Here is a 17,407-nt window from a genome sequence, read left to right on the forward strand (position 1 = left end):
CCAAAACTTACTCTATGCGTTTCCCCCGATACCGGTTCTCAACAGGGTCCTGATAAAAATATGAACAGATCGGGCCAAGGTGATCCTAATTGCCCCGTCATGGCCCAGACAGCCGTGGTTTCCGTTTCTCACCAAAATGTCAATTCGACCACCAATCCCCTTGCCTCTCATCCCGAACCTCCTATCACAACAACACAGCTGCTTTCTCCACCCCAACCTGTCCATGCTTCACCTCAAAGCATGGTTACTACATGGTTCTCCCAAAGCAAACTAGATTGCTCTGAACAAGTTCAAAGAGTGCTCCTACATAGCAGAACACAATCTACTCGCCCCACCTATCTATGTAAGTGGAAACGATTCACACACTGGTGTTCAGCTAAACAACTTGGTCCCACGTCAGCATCTCTTCTGCTCATACTTGACTACCTATTGGACCTTAAGCAATCCGGCCTTTCTTTCAGCTCCATCAGGGTCCATTTAGCTGCTATTACAACTTTTCATGACAAAATTGATGATACTTCTGTATTTGCTCATCCTATCACCAAGCGCTTCCTCAAGGAACTTCAAACCTTATACCCAGACATTAAACCACCTATCACCCCGTGGGACCTAGTACTATCTTGCCTAACTCAACAACCATTTGAACCCCCAGCCACATGCTCCCTTTTACACCTCTCGATGAAAACAGCATTTTTAGTGGCAATTACCTCTGCCAGATGGACAGGAGAAATAGCAGCTCTTATGGCAGACCCACCATATACGCTATTTTTCAAAGACAAGGTTACCCTCAGGTTACACCCCAAATTTCTTCCAAAGGTACACTCGTCATTCCACATTAATGAGCCAATACACCTACCGACCTTTTTTCCAAAACCACACGCGAACTCGTTCGAAGCCTCAATGCATACACTAGATGTACGCAGGGCCTTGTCCTTCTATTTGGATAGAGCCAAACCTTTTAGAAATTCTTCCAGACTTTTTGTCTCCATCGCGGAGCACTCCAAAGGTACCCCTATTTCTATCCAGAGACTTTCAAGCTGGATTTCTCAATACATCCAGCTGTGCTCTCAGATGAAGAAGGTTACACCTCCAGACGGCATCAGAACGCACTCCACGAGATCTCTGGCTGCCTCTGTTGCATTCTTATGCAAAGTTCCTCTGGCTGATATCTGTAAAGCAGCCACTTGGTCCTCTGAACACACATTTGTTAAACACTACGCCCTTATTCAAGGCCCTCTATCTGATATACGCTTGGGCAGGGTGGTACTATCTACGGCATTCCTATCAGATTCGAAGTCCCTACCTCCTTGAGGCACACGGCTTTTAAGTCACCTGGAGTGGAGCAGCCACAGGGACATCTCTCGAAGAAGAAGAGGAGGTTAAAAGAAGAACAGGAGTACTTGTGGCACCTTAGAGACTAACAAATTTATTAGAGCATAAGCTTTCGTGGACTACAGCCCACTTCTTCGGATGCATATAGAATGGAACATATAATGAGGAGATATATATACACACATACAGAGGAGGTTACTCACCCTGTGCAGTAACTGGCGTTCTTCGAGATGAATGTCCCTGTGGGTGCTCCACTACCCACCCTCCTCCCCTCTACTTCGGAGTTGGGGTAACCTCCGTTGTAGAGAAGGAACTGAGGAGATTGGCCACGCATGCGTACTATTATCCTAGACTCACAGCGGGGGCAGCCTCTGCACATGCGTGGCCAGTACGAGTACTGCTGCGAAAAATCTCCGAGTGAAGGCTCAGGGACGCACCAACACCTGGAGTGGAGCACCCACAGGGACACTCATCTCGAAGAACGACAGTTACTGCACAGGGTGAGTAACCTCCTCTTGTAAAGTGCTTTGGATAAAAACACTATATAAAAAAAACCTTAATAATAATTAACTTTTTTTGTTCTACAAATAAAAGCACACAATTCATATTTTCATATCAGTAGTTTTACCTTTCTAATACAATGGATGTGCCCTTTCTCCCCCACCGTGGCAGCCCCCAAGCTGGGGCTGGGAAGGAGGGGGGGGTCTCTCCCTCACCACAGCAGCCGCAGATCTGAGGCTGGGAGGGAGGGCCATCTCTCCCCGGCAGCGGCAGCCCTGGAGCTGGGGAAAGTCAACTCTTTCTCTAGCTGCCACAGCCCTGCATATCCCAAATTCTCCCCACCTCCTCTTCTCACCCCACTGCCCCCTCCCACCTACCCCCTATTCCCCCCAAGGCCACCACCTCCCCTTACATGTATGTCTTCTCCAGGGTCCAGGCACCTAATTAGTGGAGCCAGGCCTGCGTGGCTCCAATAATTAGGTGGGTGGCCCTTCATTCTCTTGTGCGCACCTTAGAGGGAACTATCCATGGACGACCTAAATGGAGCTCACGGATCACAGTTTGAGAACATCTGCCATAGAGCATTCATCATCAGATGCTCTGTTCAGACTAATGGTTTTATCATCCGCCACGACTGCAACTCTGAAGCCCCTCTCTTCCACTGAGGGGTGCTGTTCCACTGTCACCTAAAAGTGGAGCACCCATAGGGACACTCATTGAAGAAGAAGACGAAGAGAAGGTTCCTCACTTTGTGCAGTAACTGAGGTGCTTTGAAATGGTTGTCCCTCTAGGTGCTCCACTACCCCCCTCCCCTTCTTTGGAGTTTTCACACTAGTTACTTTGAGGTACAGAAGGAACCCCAGGAGGGGAGGGGGTGTCGCACGGTGCTATATAACCGCCCGAAGCAGCATGAGACGGTGACAGCAACCCAACCAGGCACTGCTACTACAAATCTCCAGTTACAAGCACAGGGGCACTCCATCACCTCAAGTGGAGCACCCACAGGGACAACCATCTTGAAGCACCTCAGTTACTGCCCAAGGTGAGTAACCTTCTCTTCTCTGCACCTGTAGAAAACACCTAGAGCAGTGAGCATTGTGTGTCATATGTAGGCTTGGAAAATTAGATTTTTATCAGTAAATGTCGGTAAACGTTGATTTCACCGTACTTACACAGTCTGACAAAAAAAATTCCATTGATAATAACTGACATTTACATATAGGCAAAGTAAAAAAAAAAAAAAAATGCGGCTTGAGAACATATTAGAATTTGAATTAATGATATATACTTTGTATATTTTGGTATGTGATGCTGACAATTTGTGTTTTAATGGTTATTAACTTCTCGAATCCCAACGGCTATTGCCATTAAATAATTATTGTCTGGCCCACCTGCCCCATAAAATTTAAATAGATAAAGATCAGGGGGGAAATGCTTAAAAATAAACATTGATATTATCTGCCAAGATTCTATATAAAAAATTGAATACTGCCAAACCCAGTCATACGCCACCTTCATCTAGTGGATTTATATTTCAGTGCTGTAAATGAGAACTTTCTACAGCTCCTCATACGCTTGAAGAGTAGCAACAACTGGCCCCAGTCCATATATTAAAATCACAACTGGTCAGGATTGTCTATCCCTGCCCTATCTTGTACAATAAATCACTTCTGAAAAGTTGAAATAATTTCTGCAAAATGCAGTTATAGAATCTCCAGTTTTCTCTCTCTTCACCGCGTTTCATTGCCACAGACACGTTAATAACAGCATCACTCATGTACATGCATAGTGTAGCCGGGAAGGATAAAGTCAGACCACCAGCACCCTCCATAGTAGGCTCCATGTCTGTGTACCAATCAGGGGTCTGAGGAATATTTCTACAAATCTGACCTTTTGTGTTTGTGAGGCTGCGCCCTGCTACTTATATGGGACCTAAACCTACGTTTTCTCTCTCCACTCCCAGTAACAGAACAATATTTAAACAATTTGGCACTTCTGCTCGTGGCCCACGACAGAACTCAGTCTATTTTGCTCTGGGGGGGGGGAAGCAGGAAGTTGGGGACTGAGTGGTCCCTTTGAATACAGAGGATGTGGGACAGGCTGTTGTCCAGTCACAGCATGATGTAGATGAGAGTGTAGCTGAAAATAAATTTCTTTCTTCTAAGAGAAAGGGGGAGACGATTATGGTAGCATGATGCCTGTTACACTTGAAGAGAGAGCGAGCGAGCATGAAAGGAGTAGAATGAGGGTTGCAGCAGGGAAGAACAGGGTCTAGGAGCCCCAGTCACAGACCAGGACCCCGCTGCGCTAGGTGCTGTACAAACACAGAACAAAAAGACAATCACTGCCCCTAGAGAGCTTACAAATCTTAGGCTACATCTACACTACACACCACTGGTGGCAATGCATAGGGTACGTGTAGCTACACGCCACAGTGAAAAACAGGCTATGTCCACACTGCAGCGTGTAGCTACAGGTATCAGTGAAAGGCTATGGCTGGGGGGAGGCAGCAGAGACAGGATCCCCACTGCCTCCCCCGCTGGAGCCTTTCCCCACTGCCAGAGTCTCTCTGTGCCGCTCCAGCAGTGGAAGCCTCCTGTGGTGGGGAAGGACCCCAGGATCAGGGAGCTGCCAGAGCCTTTCCCTGCTGCCTCTTCACTGCTTCAGTGGGGAAAGGCTCCAGCAGTGGGGAGCTGGGTGGAGCCTTTCCCTGCTGCCAGAGCCTCTCCCCGCTGCCCAAGTCTTGCCTTGCAGCTGGGAAATGCTCCAGCAGCTGAGAGGTAGCAAAGACACTACATGGCTAAAATTAGCAGTGTAGACAGGAAGGCACCGCTTGGGCAAGTAGAGAACCATGTAGCGCAGTGGTTCTCAACCAGGGGTACATGTACCCTTGTGGTATGCAGAGGTCTGCCAGGGGTACATCCACTGGTCGAGATATTTGCTTAGTTTTACAACAGGTTACCTAAAAAGCACTAGCGAAGGCAGTCCAAGCTAAAATTTCATACAGTGACTTGTTTATATTGCTCTATATACTATACTATACACTGAAATGTAAATATAATATTTATATTCCAATTGATTTCTTTTATAATTATATGGTAAAAATGAGAATGTAGGCAATTTTTCAGCAGTTGTGAGCGGGGACACTGTTGTACGTTTGATTTTGTAAGCAAGTAGATTTTAAGTGAAGTGAAACTTGGGGTGCGCAAAGCAAATCACACTCCTGAAAGGGGTGCAGTAGTCTGGAAAGATGTGAGCCACTAGTGTAGAATATGCACATGGGTACATATTCACACCATTCAGGCATGTCTGTACTCTGCTTGTGTGTACTTAAGCACGTACAGGGGGGTGGGGGGACTACCTGAGTATATACTCTACACACCACTGAAAGAAGCGTGCAGCATAGACATAGAACCAATGACAAAGAAGGGGAAGATAACATGGAGGGATATTTTGAATACTAAGAACTTGTATAGCATAGTCAGAACTGGTCAGGATTTTTTGTTTTTTGTTTTTTGTTTTACAAAAATGAAAGTTGTTCATGTTCATTGAAATATTTCTTGGAAATTTTTCAGGTTTTTGAGAAAAGCAGAAAAAACTTTTGTTTCTGTCAAACACTGATATTTTAAAAAAGAAGTTTTGATGGAAAAAATTCAGTCAGCCCTAATGATAATGCGTTCCGTGCAAAAAAACCTATCGCCTTTACTTGGAAAGCCTATGTCACCTTCTGTCTAGAGACCATTTGACTTTAGTTGCTAAGTGGAGGGAGCACTGACATAACAGGTTGTGAGAGAGACCAACGGTGCTAAGCTTAGTAATTTGGAGTTGGTTCTTGGATAGACAATCTAAGCAGTCTAGCTTAATTTTAAGAATGCTCATAGTCCCCCTTATTTCAGTGGAACTACTCATATGTTTAAAATTAAACACATGCATAAGTGGAGGCAGGGTTGTAGTTCCAAACATGTGGGCTATACTGGAGACAATATTGCTTCTGTATTTGGTCATATGCTACATTAAATGTGTATTTGTGTACCTTTTTCTCCCGTTTAGCTCTAGAGCTTCTATTTTAACTTTAAAGTTATCATTTTCTCCTCTAACCTTTGCTTATTGTTCCTCCTCTAAAACTGCATGATTTGGACTTGTATGGAAAGAATGGCAAATACCATAGATGAGCATTATACTATGAGTTATAAATGACCATTTATGACCAGGACTTGGTCAACTTTCAGAGAAATCAGCACCATGCAAGTTAAACAATACCCTAACATGAAATCTATTTCCATGTGAAAAAACTAGTTTACAAATTCAGAGAAATAGAATTATGCCAAATGAGGCCTTTCAACTCAGGATCTCAAAATGCTTACCTGGGTGAACTCCTGGCCTCATAGAAGTCAGTGACAAAATTCGCATGTGTTTATCAATTAAAAGAGACATCTCTCTATGTCAGCATTATTGGCCTCATTTTATAGAAGTATCACTTGAGACATGGAGAAGTTAAGTGACTCATCCAAGGTTGCACAGTGAATCAGTGGCAGAGTTAGGGTTAGAACTAAGAAATGCAAATTCCCAGTTCCGTGTTCTAACCACTAGACATACACCCTCCCAAGTCTCCCCTAAGCAGCAAATCATGTCAAATATCAGGTATAAACCCAGTCATTTTTGTTATCCTATGAAAATGAGCATTTAGATTTTTAAATCACCTTCTTTGACTGCAGTTTTCCCAATGCCACCAGGATTAGAGTGTCACTATAGTAAATCAAGAAACACGTGTTCTTTGTTTTTATTATCTTAAACCTTAATATCTTGCTTTCAATAAAGATATTCATTTGAAAAACACGTTTCAGATCCTCTAACAGCCTTTCTAGTCTTGTGGCCAGTTCATGCTGACTAGGTTATATATTTTATTATAAGGATGAGTATGTGTCCACTGCAAAAAATAAAATAAAATCAAAGGTGTATTTTTCATTCTGGTTAGCTAGCCTGTGCTAGCTAACTTTGGTTAAAGTAGCAGTTAATAGTTAGCTTGAATTAGCAACTCGAGTTAAAGCAGTAGACTAGTCAAGGGTAGATATGAGTCAATGGAGTTTAGCCACTTCTCATTTGGAGAATATGGAGTTTAGATTAGTTTACCCACTTCTATTTTTACCACTACACCATTGAGTTAAAGCCTATAGAGGCCCCTCAGGTTGAACCTGAGTTAACAGTTGAGTTGCCGTATCTTCACTGCTGTTTTAATCCAAGTTAGCTAACATGGGTTAGCTAGCCTGAGTTAAGAACACACCTGTTTTGGCAGTGTAGACACACCCCAGGAGAGCACCATATGACTCCTATAACTGTTCTGAAGTCATAAAATGAAGATGTAGTTTAAAAAAAAAAAAAAAGGTTGTTTTATAATTATATGTACTACTAAATGACACTATGGATATGACATGCATACAATTGGTCGGCCTCTACTGACCACATAGTAGTAAATACTCATTTGGAAATCAGCTTGCTGTGTGCTGCTTGCTGTTGGGTGTTGCCTGAATTCATACACTATACACACAACATTTCCCATCAACAAAGTCTAAGATGAAGCATGTATGCCAAGATTGTACTAGCTGGGTTAAGTAGTTTGTTCCCTTTTTATCTGGGCTTATACGAGTATGAGTGAATCTCGCTAAATGACTCTTAGGTTCCTTCCCTTTGAAAATTGGGTTATTTTTATTTTTTTTTAAATTTCTGTGGCTAGTACTTTAACATCCTTCCTGCTCTTTATCAAGCTGCTTAGCGTGGGGAGGGGAGAGTGAGACAGTTCAACTACAATCCCAAACTAACTGAACTTCCTGGCTGTTAAATGTTAGACTGGTTGGAATACTAACCTTCATGTCTCGGTTCCTAACTTCTTTCAGTGTTGAGGTTTGCTTTGGTTTTCTTTTCAGAAGCTTACACCTTTCTCGAACCGTGAGTCTGATTTGGGTTTTTTGGACATGCCAGTGTTTTTTTTTATAAAACCCTTTAATGCGCTAATCACTGATACACGATTTCAACCTTGACTCCAGCTTCACAAAGGTTTTGTTCATTTTGTCACAGGAAAGTGCTTTGTGTTTTGAAAGAGTAACATGGTGTAATAGAATAAGGTAGACAGGGGAAAGTCATTTTATGTTTGGGAGCCAAATTGTGCCATTTGGCCCCCAGCCTCGGTTGGGTAAAGTTCGGCTTGCCCCACCACAGTCAAGGCTCAGGGAAGCATTGCCCCTCAAGGAAGCACAATAGCATGCAAGCTATACTGTCCTTTAAGGAAGTGCAGCCTGCTCCTGCCCTGCAACCAGCCCACTCCAAGGGTCATGGGGCAGCGCAGCACCATGGTCCCACCTGCTCCCCACAGCATTTGAGGTGATATGCATCCCCAGAACTGCATTGCAGTAGTTTCTGTGGTGTGCTGAAGCAAGTGTATGGGGCAGGAGGAGAGAGAGTGTTGGATGAATAATTTTATAGATGGTAGTCGGTGATTGGCTTGTGCCTTGAAGCACAAGATTTTACATTAGTTGCCCATTTTTATCCTATCTAACTGTGGATATTCGCATTATCCATATAAATGTCTAGACCATTTTTATTCTACTAAACTGTTGGCCTCAATAATACCTTGTGGCATTGAGTTCCACAGGTTAATATAAACAACTGTTTCCTTTTAGCATTGGTTTCCTTTATGTATGTATGCCATATAGCCTGTTTTGAGTACTACCATAAGATACATGAAGAATAACCATAATTATTATTAATAATTTATCATTAATAAACAAGTTGTTTACTTTGAGGCAGAATCCCGATGGTCCATAAATGATCTAGCCAGCACTAGATAACCTAATCTGTCTTTTCCAATTTAGACCAAGTCTGCAGGTGGTGTAAATCAGCTAGACTAATTTAAAGCAATTGAGGATCTGGCCCAAAGTCTCCAATGAGTGCCTGGAACTCTCCTATGTGACTGTGACCTCTAGGTACCCATTTGACTTGTGGATCTTATAAAATGTGAAGTATTTTTGAAGGCTCTTGTGCTGTCTGTTCCATTGGAAAAAAATATCTGTAGCTTTTCCTTACTATTCTCTAGACATCTCACCTCTGCCACAGGCAACAGAGGAAGAGAACGACAACAGAGCCCTGGCCACAGAGAGATGTCATCAAAGGAGAGAGAGCGAGAAGACCCAGAGAAAGGAGCACGCACGCAGCTTCTGGGAGTATGCTGCTGGGGAGAGAAATCCTGCAAATAGGAAAGAAAATTAATGGCAAAGAGCATCAGCAATAAGCAATCCTGGGAGATTGTCTCAGCCGAGGGGCTGTAAGGCTTGTGATGTGATAATCATTTACACCCAGATGCTCAAAGGTATTTAGGTGCTGGACTCTGGTCCATATGCCCTGATCTAACCACATGTAGCTTGTGTGGACTAGTGTGCCCATTCAGAGTTCCGCTGAAACTGGCGCCCCATGTGACTGCAGTGGGTCTCCCTCCTTATTGTAGGATGCGGGCTTGACGCTTTTTAAATTTTTATTTTCGTTAAGAAGCAGCCAATGAGAAGTACAAAAAGGTAAATGATCTATAACTTGTCTGTTTCCAAATACCACACACTTCACAGAATGGCTAACAGAATTGTGGAATTAAGCAGTTTTACAACTTGACAAAGCTAGTCAAAGAATGCCAGACCTCCATATCACCTCTTTTTCCTTCTCTCTCTCACCCCTCCTCTCCCTATTCATGCATGTCTTTTCTTGTTTTATTACTGTTACCTCCCACCTTAAGCCTATCTAGTATTTTCTGGGTTTGTATTGTCTGATCTTGCAGCTTTGACACTTTTAGTTCCACAAAATGTACCATACAGTGTTTGCTATTAATTCAGAGAGGGGAAAGAAATGCTGGGGAAGAAGAGAGTGATTAAAATGGTTTCAGTTGTTTCCTTATAACCATATAGAACTTCTTGACAAGTTTTAGAAAGTACTTGAAACTCAGATCTTTTTGCTATGAAACCCAAAGACCAATGACTCACTTGCAAAGCTGATTTGGATAGTGTCTTGTTCCTCCATAACAATTTCAGTGATAAGAGTAAGACGTTCTCATGCGCACTTCATGGAAGCCAGCTCAGAATAAAAGACAGCTCTTCATTTCAGGAAACCTCATTGTTCATTTGTAAAATGGAGCAGTAGACACTTCCATTCACTTACAGTCAAAAAAAAGTTTGTTTGGTTTTTTTTTAAGAAAGAGGGTTCGTTCTTCACTGTCATGGCAAATAAACTGCAGACAATAGCTTTAATGCTTTGAAAATGTAAAGACTGTATTATAGTGAGAGCCGATTGCACTACCTATTATTAAGGTTGCTTGACACTTCCCAGTAGAAAATCCTGTTTTCAGTTGATTATAACTTGCTAAACGTGAATTGTTAGGCCTGAAATTTTCCATCCTGATTGTCTGTCTCAGGCTGAATTTTTTTTTTCTCAAGATTTCAGCCAAAATCATTCAGCTGCTTCCAAGAATGTAGCTAAGAAAAAGTACTTGGTTTCATGTTAAAAAGTTCTGGTGACCTTTTCTTTGCAGCAGTGACTTGAAATTTGATGGGGGAGAAGGGGTGAGCTTTGTGTCAGGGATGTGTGTTTTATCATTGCAGTGAAAATTTGTCTAAATTTGCCCAAGTTAGAAGCCTTTGAAAAATCAGGTTCCACATGCTCAGTGGAGATTAGCTAGCACTTAACAACTAAAATTTCCAAAGTTTCTGTCATCACTGACCATGTTCTATCTCCTCACAGCTCTTACATGTGGCCAGACTGTGCATAACCCCCCCCACATACACACACCCACCCCAGAGCAATTGAACTTGCTGCACCCAGCTGAAGCCTACAGGCGTAAAGCTGGATTTTCCCTGTAATAGCTGCTGTCAGCTGTTCCAGACTGGGGTGGGACCAGGCACTGGAACTAAGAGTGGGAAGCCTGTCCCTGCAATGCTACATGTACGTGCGCACACACACTCTCTCTCTCACTCACTCACTCTGCTGCCACCCAAGCAGCATGGAGGCAGAAGCCATCTGATTTGAATGCATAAGGGACAAGAGCCTAAACAGGGGGAGAGACAGGATTAGATCAGGTCAAAGCGTCTGGGTCTAGAGGGATTGGAAGGGAGGAGAGATGCTGATTGAGTATGGGGGGCAGGTTTAAGATTGGTTGGTCAAGCAGACTGGGACTGTAAACCATGTGATGGGGAGAGTGGGAGCTGGTGAGGGAAACTGGGGATGTGGGCGGGGGAACATTAAGATTGGACAAGGAGCTGAGGAGAAGTGGTTAGACAATGAGACTGGAGACAGAAGGGGGGACAGGGCTCCAGGGAGGGGGTAGGAAGGACCTGAGGAGCTGAGGGAGAGAGATTACAACTGGGAGCTAGAAGTGGGAGAGGGGAGAATCAGATTGGATGAGGGGCTGGGGAGGGGGAACTAGGACTAGCTGGGCAAGGAGACTCGAACTCAATGTGAGAAGGGGGAGATTGGGACTCGGACACTGAGCACAGAGGACTGGCTGGGCATGGAGCCTGAGACTGGGATGAGGATCCTGATGATTGGAGAGGCAGGGATCCCGGCATGGACAAGAGACAAGACTGTGACAGGTTGGAGAAGAATGGGGGAGAAGTGATCATGATTGGGGGAGAATGGGCAGAAGAGTCTGTGCCCACTAGAGCACCCCACCCCACCCCGAGCCTAGAATGGAACTCAATATTCCTGACTCTCATCATTTCTCTGCTGTCAGCAAATAGTATTGAAACTCAGTGGCATCTCATCCCCAGCAAAGGCTGGATAATATAGGGGATGACAATCTGCTACTGCTAACAGTCACTCTGTTAGCTCAAGTGACTGAGGTCTATGCAGTGGATCTAAAGGTTCCATCCCTGCTGTTGATCCATGGGTGTGTCAATATGATGCTACCTGAGGGAATTTCAGGTTTTTTAGATTGCTTTTTTTTAAAAACTAGGAAATTATGGACATGCACGCACAATGAGGCAACCTTAATTCTGGCATTTCCTAACTTCCGAGCACTTGAATTTGCAACTTTCATATTGCTCTTTTAATATCGTTTTCATGTGCAATACCATGTATAAAGTAAGAAAAAAAAGCAAATAAGAGATCTGAAACTTGTGTGATTAGAGACTTCCTATGAGAGTTCAAGTTATTGCACAAACTTTTCAGCAACAAAGTGGGTTTGTAAATAATGTGTGGGTTTGTAAATAAGGGTTAGTTTTTTTATTAGAAGGATTGAACACCCACGTGTTCAGTCAATTGCTGCTCCAGGTGCCCAGTGCCTCTGAAAGTCAGACCCTAATGCCCTCTGTAACATCTGAAACCTCTTGCTCACTGGTATCATATCCCTGCTACTCTTTCCCAATTAAACACTGCAGAGTTTCGTGCACTTGTGCCTGAATTTCTCCTCACCCCCGCCCCTCTGCTGCATCTGTTGATTTAATCTGTCTCTCTAGTATTTCTTAGACCAGGGCTTCCCATTCTTTTGGGGCAACTGTGCCCATTCCTCAGGCTAAGGTCCTGACGCTGCACTACTTTTAAGCAAGCAGGCCTCCTCCCTGTGCAGATTCCTGGCAGCAGTTAATGGGGGGTCCCTGTGTCTGCCTGGCACTTACTGTAAGAAGCTTGGCATAGATCCTTAAAGTAGACAGATGCCTAACTCCCATGTTAGGCACCTAAATACCTTGGAAGATCTGGGCCCTTATGCTTAAGGTACTGGATTGGGACTCAGGAAATGTGGGCTTTATTTACAGCTCTGCACCAAGTTTCCTGTATGGCCTTTGGCTAGTCATGGGGCTAAATCCCCAAAGGAACTTACCTGACAAGGGGTACTTAAGATGAGCATTGCACTAGCTAACTGCTAGGCAGCCTGCCCTTGGGTGGAAATCACAGCTCCGAGTTAGATGCCCAGGCCCCTTCTACAATGGGAAGAGAGAAATGCCCACGAAAGGAAGCATCAGAAGCCAGTGAGCTAAGCTAAGCTAACCAATAGGAAATGCTGAGGAGAGGACTGTGGCCTAAGTACCACCTCTCAAAGGAAGATAAACACCAAGGTCTGGCTCCACTTTTAGGCACCTTGAAAATCTTTGGAATCCACAAAGCCTGAGAAGGCACCTGGGTTCCCAGCACAATGCGTGGGGAGAGGTGGGCATGGGATCCACAAAAGCTAGCATGCTAGGTGGGGAGCTGCCTAAACTAGCCAATGAGAGAGGTGTGGCTTAAGCCCTACCCCTAAGTCCAGACTAGAGGGAGATACCTTTCTCTGCCAGCACTCTACAGCTGAGAATCATCTCCTGGAGTCAGCCAGCTTACGTGCCTAAACTGTTCTTGCAAGAGAACAGAGGACGTGATACTTCCTCCCTGCTCACTTTGATCTTGTGGTTACGGCACTCAGCTGGGATGGGGGAGAGCTAGGTTCAAGTCCCCATATCTGCCTAATAGGGAGAAAGGCTTTGAATAGGGACTACAGAACTATGGGGTATTCTGGTGGGGGGTGGGCACCTCATCCTCTCCTGTTGAGGCTGTTCCACTCTGTATTAATAATGAAAGAGGGATTGGAGCAGAACAACCAGACCTTGGGGATCCCACCTCCATGCTCTCACCACTGGACTAGAATCATTTTTCGTCCTCTCGGTCTCACCAATGGTTATTTGTTCAAAGTGGAACAGCTTCAGTAGGAGAGAATGAGGGAGCCCTACCTCAGACTAGCCCATAGCTCAGTGATTTGCCCATCTCTTAGGGGAGTGCACTATCCTTATTCAAATCGTTTCTCCCCATCAAGCAGAGAAGGGAATCGTTGGTTGCTGTTATGTCTGCTTTGTACTGTTGTGAGAGGCAGACAGGTGGCTTCACCAGACCAGGAAGCCCCCGTGAGCATTTGCAAGCTCAGGTTGTGCAGCATTGGTATGGCCACCTCTAACTCGAGCCTCGATGGGGCATGTCAGGGAAAGGGGTGTGGCTGGAATGCTGCAACAGGGTAGAGTGGTGGCAGATAAGAACACCTTAGTGCAGGCCAGGGGCTGCTCTAAATTGCCCCCCCCTCCCAGTCAAGGGGCATAAGCCTGTCTGCAAACCATCATTGCTCCTGCCCTCCCTTACACCTGCAACTGTGTAAAGCCTGGCAGTGAGGACTGGGCCCAATGATGTCACATAAAATGGTTCTGGTGTACTCCAACAATGAAGCCCTGTCACAAAAGCCTGCATCAAACAGCCCAAAACCTCAGGATAGGCTGGACCTCAGTTTGTGTAGCTTGAGCATGTCGCTGAGAGAATGGAGCTGGGGGTTACATGTAAAAAAATCAAGCTAATTTCAATGGGTGCAGGTTAGTCTTTGAACCTCCCCAAGCATGACCACCCCACTGCCATTAACTTCATTTTACCAAATGACCACACGTTCATCCCCCCGCTCTGGGCTTCAATTCATACAGTAACTACATCAGTAAAATCAGTACACCTCTGGGACTAACAAGGCTGGAGCAAATGGAGGTGTCTCCTTCTGGTCCATATCTGACTCAGTGTTCTGTTTTTAGAACAATGGGGTCATGCATTAAAACACTGAGCTGTATCTAGCCCCTCCCTGTGCTGCTTTCCATAATCCTTTCAGACCCGGCGAAGGCAGAGCAGAGGTTGGGGGCGGGAAGGGGGGGATCTGCAGCATGTGTTTTTTTCCCCTACCCCAGACATTATACAGGTGGCAGAATTGTCCATGTGCTCCAGTTAAAACTGAACTCTTCCTGAATAATGTAACACAAACATTGGTCTCAACAGCTGCACTCGGAGGTGCACAGTTCAAGTCAAACATATAGCAGAGCCCCTTGCGCTGAGTAATAGTGGTATTCACAAATGGTTTTACACCTGTTCATATAATAGAAATGCGCTAACACGGGGCCCGAACAGTAGAACTGGAAGAGGTGATACGAGTCAACCCCACATTGCATCAGCAAACCCAAGTACTGGGGACACCTCCCAGGAAATTGGTTAACGCTCTTGAGCTCCATGCTTGCTGGTTGAGGGGGACAGGTTTGTGTGATTTAGTGGCACTTGATTCTTTAATTTGTGCCTCAGTCTCAACCTGGTCCTGTCTGTCTGCTCAACTGCCCGCAGCTCACTGTCCTGCCTTAGCAGAATATGGTTGAATTGCTTTGGCCCGGCCCACTCCTAGCACTCAGCTTACTCCTCCCACCCTAGCTATCCATGCTGAGCTAAGTGTCCTACCCCTGCCACCAGTGTTGGCTTGGCTGTGGAGTCCATCCCCCTCCCAGTGCAACTAGTGCCTCTGCCTGTTACATGGCACCTGTACAGAGAACGGAGACAGCCCATCACCACACAGTTGTTTGGTGGGTGAACCATAGCGCCCAGAGAAAGAAGGCTGGACGAGTCGGGCTCCCTTGAGATCTAAGACAGACCCATGACAGCAATGGAAAAAGCTGTCCCTCCCACAACATCCAGTAAGGACTGGATGCACCCAGATTCCCATGATGCTGCTGTTGAAGATGAAAACAGGCTGAGACCACAGGCTAGAAGAGTCGGACTCATCCCACCTAGTTGTAATTTAATAAACCAGTTGAACAAACCACAGACAAGTCACTGACGGGCAACTGTGGGTGGTGTTCAGTTTCAAAACCTTCCTTCCCCCCCCCCCCCCCCCAAAAAAAAACTGGCACGTACAACACAAATATTAGGCTTGAAAGTTTGGTTTCACTTGTTAATGCCCACCTAGTATAGCACTGATTGCCCTTACGGTGCCTGCTGTTACTGCAGACCATGTCAGCAACGCTCGAGTCAGAGCAAAAGGGAGGAAAAAGCAGTAACAGGCAATTAACAGTAGATTTTTTTTTCTTTATCCTCCCCCGTTATGAGCTAGGAAATAGGCGCTAGAATGCAGTGGTCTCATGCTGGCTCAGCGAGCGGTGTCATAGTTCCATGCAGCCTCCGTTAAATGTCACACTAAATGTCGGCTCAGTCACCGCAGCCTCATCCCGCTCAGCAGCTAGGCTAGCAGCCCTAGCCAGGAGCTCTTCCTTGGCTGAGGGTGGGGTACGCCTAATGTTGGTGCAGCTCTGCTCTAAGGCGTTTCAGCATTGGTGGCTAGCCTGTCTACGCCACCCGCGGAGCAAAAGAGGTGCCACTCTGACAGGCTCTGAGTCACAGCCTTTAGCTGGACTGCTTTCCCTCTCCCTCCAACCCCCCCATTTAATAGACTACGTTGGGGTTTTCTTAGCATCATCCCAATAGCTTATGCAGCTGCAGCAAATACGCCAATGTGAGCCCAGAGCCGCAAAGTCTTTAGGCACCTAACGCCCAGTAAAATGAACGGAAGTTAGACATGTAAATCCTGGCAAGGCGCTGGGCCACGGGCCTTATGACCAGAGCAGGCTGCCAGCATGCTGCATGGAAGGGCCTGGATCTCCCCTGTCTCGCACCCTGTGCAGTCATTTACGCCCACACACATTCCACCAGCTCAGACTCCTAGCCTTGTACACCCACTTTGCTCAGGTGTAAATGTGAAGTGGCGACTCAAGCCAGAAGTGGTTGGTGAATACCTGGAAAGATTTGCTTGGCAGTGGCCCACTCTGGTGAGAAGGCTGCTTTATCAGCACCAGTTCCTGACAGCTGAGAGCATGAGGTGACATCCCTGAGCATATCTTTGTACTGAGTAGTACCATGGGACCTGATTTCTTTTTCCCTTTCACTTACAGTGCTGTAAAGCAGGAGCAATTCCTTTGCCGTCAATGGAGTTACATTAACATAAGCGCAGATCAGAACCATGCTGATGATCTTTTGCAGCACAGACCATATGTAACGCCATTTTAACTACCTAGCTAGGGCAAGTACTATTAATCCCATTTCATAGATGGGAACTGAGGCACAGTGAGCCTATTGGTGACAGGACACGAGGGTGACAGCTACATTTGAGCTGAGAGGTATGATGCCCAGCGGCTGTAGATGTACCCATGCTAGTGCTGCTTAGGCTACCAGCTAAAATAGTAATGTAGCCAACGTACCACGTGTGCCAGCTCTGGCTAGCTAGCTCAGTGCAAGCCACCCCAGCCCCTCCCTAGGTACATACTACCCAAGCTATACTGCCATTTTTAGACACCAGCTGGAACAAAGCTAGCACGGATACGGCCACACAAGCAGGGAATCACACCCCCAGCGAAAGTGTAGCCAGGCCCTATGGGTGATTTTCAGTGAGACTAAGGCTCTGTCTGCACCTGGAGCGGGGAATGGCGGGGGGGGGGTGATTCCTGGCTCAACCCGACAAACTCACGCTAGTTCTACTTGAGCTAGAGTGCTAAAAATAGAACTTAGCGCAAGTAATGGGAGGGGGTAGCCACCCCAAATACATACCATCGGTCCCTGACAGGCATTAAACCCCGGCTGGCTTTTGCTTCTGTGGCTACACTCTATTTGTGGTGCACTAGCTCAATAAGAGCTGGCTTACGTCTGTCGCCTCAAGCTGGAAACCACCCTCCCAGCTCAGCGAGGAGCCAGAACCTAATGGACAGGATTGCAGCCAGTGTAGACATACCCATGCTAGCTTTAC

Source organism: Trachemys scripta, chromosome 2 (genome assembly GCF_013100865.1).
Source record: "Trachemys scripta elegans isolate TJP31775 chromosome 2, CAS_Tse_1.0, whole genome shotgun sequence".
In the NCBI taxonomy this organism is placed as follows: Eukaryota; Metazoa; Chordata; order Testudines; family Emydidae; genus Trachemys; species Trachemys scripta.